This window comes from Primulina tabacum, chromosome 6, assembly GCF_025594145.1.
Source record: "Primulina tabacum isolate GXHZ01 chromosome 6, ASM2559414v2, whole genome shotgun sequence".
In the NCBI taxonomy this organism is placed as follows: domain Eukaryota; kingdom Viridiplantae; phylum Streptophyta; class Magnoliopsida; order Lamiales; family Gesneriaceae; genus Primulina; species Primulina tabacum.
In genome coordinates this window covers 21741413-21744672 of record NC_134555.1, presented here as the reverse complement: position 1 = coordinate 21744672, position 3260 = coordinate 21741413, and positions in this window count along the sequence as shown.

Genomic DNA, 3260 nt, shown 5'->3' with positions numbered 1-3260 from the left:
CACCCACGGTCCCAGAGGCAGCGCACCCGCGGTGTATGGCCAGTAGGGTATGAGATTTGCTACTGGAGGGTAACCGCACCCACGGTGCTAGACAGACCGCAACCGCGGTGTTGCTACAGTGAGGTCACCGCACCCGCGGTATAAAAGTGAGCGCACCCGCGATCCAAGCTTCTGGAAAAATTGATGTATATCAGTACACTGAGCGCACCCGCGGTGCAAAAGTGAGCGCATCCGCGGGGTGACGTGCAGCATGAAAAATAAGCCACGTTTCCTGGTGTTGCATGCAATATATATATAAGAATTACACGTCTCCCCCTCACAAATTCAGAAAAGGGTCGAAGCTTTTGAGAAGAAAATCCTTGCGCCTTTTAGATTGTGATTGTGATTGTGATTGTGAAAGATCCGTCCGTTAGAATTTTAATCCGACTTCAGTATTGCGTTCCTATCGACGTAGGTTACAACTGGACGTAAGTTTTGTTACGTTTAAATACGATTTGAAATTACGATATTGTAAGAATTGAACATGAATCATATATGGTGTTTTTGATACAGTAGACATCGCATATTTGAAGTCAGATTAAAGAATAGACTGCTTATGTAATTGTTATGATTTTCGGAGTCGATTTGATTGAGATTCGGTATTAGATTTGTATTATCGTTGAAATTACGAGTTGTATTGATATTGATTATGAGCTCTGGTATTATATCTGTGATGTTGAGATTGACGGGGTTAGCGAGACTGTATTGTTATGCCGTCTAGACATCAGTTGATTTAGATTGATCAGATTCAGTAATGAATTCGATTGTATCATGATATCGTTGATATGGATCAGATTATGTTTGATTTCAGTATTGATCAGAACAGGTTTTGAATTGAGTTGTGTATTGATATATATACTCCTCGATATAGTCATTTCAGATTGATTGACATTGATAGATTCAGATTCCAAACTTTGACTTCGACAGACCGACTGGAAAGAAAGGTATAAATCGATGTGAATTGGGAGATCGACTGGAGTTAGATTTAACTCGAGTTTCCCTAAACCACATACTTGTATGTTATTGTTTTCATACCTTTGTATGCTTTGTTTGAGTATGCTGATTTTATTGATGTGTATAAAAGCAGTGGATAGCAGATAGCTATTGAGGGAGAGTCACTGACTAAGGGGCTAGGTTTTGACAGAGCGATCAATGGCCCATTGCACATTGTCAGAATAGGATTGGCAGACATGCCAAGTCTTTGGCAGATCTGCCAAGACATTGGACGTTTGGTGTATCGATGTGCTTAAGAGACAGAGCAGCCCTTATTGCAGACTATTCGATACAGATCATACCAAAGTCCAGGAATAGGGACGTATCAATTACAACCACCACGAATGTAAGAGATAGGTGGGAGACTTGTTACGTTCTTATTCAGAACGGGATCCCTAGATGAGAGATTGAGTCAGAGTCTTAGAATCACATAGTGTGATTCAGAGTTTATATTGATTCATATTTCTTAGGTGCTACATGTTCAGAGTATGAATTACTGTTTGATATCTATTTATGATTTCAGATTATGATACATGTCTTGATATCTATTTCATGCTTTTATATATGCTGTTATATGAAATGCATGTATACATGATTTATAATGGGATTTATTCTCACCGGAGTTATCCGGTTGTTGTCTTGTTTGTATGTGTGCATGACAACAGGTGGGACAGGATCAGGGTCGAGAAGATGATGAGAGATCGAGATTAGAGTGGTGATTCCGAACTTTGATGTAGATTGGTTTCATTACTTGATTGTAGTAGTTGAACCTTAATTTGGAACTAGTATGCATGTTTTACAAAACCTGTAGTTTTATACTGTCTGTATATTAGATTAATCCCATTACGTTCCGCAGCTTAAAGAAAAAATTTTATGGCCCTAATTACTTGATTAGTAAATTGATCCTAATAACGATTAAGAAGATAATTAGCGTCTGGGTCCCCACATCCTTAATGAAAATGATTTGCTTGATCAACGGAGATTCATCCTTATTCCATTCCTAGTCCTAAACCTCGCCAAAATTACCGAAGTAATGGTTAAAACATTTGATCTATAAGCTATCTTTTTTCGATGTGTATCTTCCATAAGGTTTTAGCAATCAAAGCCTTGTTCCAAGCTCTGAGGTCTTTCAACCCCCATCCCCCATCTTCCATGGGTTTACATAAAATATTCCAAGCTATCGGAGGGCGCTTAATTGGCCAAACAAATTTCCGACAAATCAAGTATATAGAATTAATCACACAAAAAGGTACTGGTAAAATTTCCAACCAAAAACATTCAACACCTTGAATAACAGATCTGATCAATTCAATCTTACCTGCATAAGAAAGGGAGTTTCTCGGCCAAGTATTGATTTTATTGGCAACCACATAAACCAATTTGCAATAATCCGATGATCGCAATTTTGTGGATGCAATGGTAACCCCAAGATATCGAAAGGGTAGTGTACCAGCATTGAAACCCGTTAGGCGAAGAATTTCAAGTTTGCTTCGGTCATCCACACCAGCCATATAGATATTCGATTTAAGAAAGTTCACCCTCAGTCCAGCCATGTCCCCAAACTCATTCAAACAATTCATAACCAAACCAACACTAGCGACATCACCTCTTGCAAAAAGCAGCAAGTCATCCACATATGCCAAGTGAGTAATATGAAGATTATTGCATTTAGGATGAAAGCCATACCTCGCATTTCGGGACATGCGCTTTAGTGATCTGGAGAGTACCTCTATGAACAGAGTAAACAAGAGTGGGGATAGTGGATCCCCCTGTCGAAGACCACAGTTTTCCTTGAAAGTGCCCATGAAGGTGGCCATTGAGAACAATAGAGTAAGATGTGGTGGATACGCATTCCATAATCCAACGAAGCAAACCGAGTAGGAAAATTCAGCTCCCTCAATACTTCTTCTAAGAACTCCCAATCGCCAGTGTCATAAGCTTTCTGAATGTTGACTTTGAGGATGCACCGTGGGGACACTCTTTTCCTAGCATATTTCCTCAAAAGTTCTTGGGCAAGATGAATATTGTCAACAATCGATCGACCACGAATGAAAGCAGCTTGTGTGTCAACAACCAAATCACCCACCTCAGCCTGCTAACTAGCTATGCGGAGGTATACCTTCGCGGCCAGCTTCTTAGAGGGACAACGGCCTTTTAGGCCGTGGAAGTTTGAGGCAATAACAGGTCTGTGATGTTGTTAGAGGTTCTGGGCCGCACGCGCGCTACAC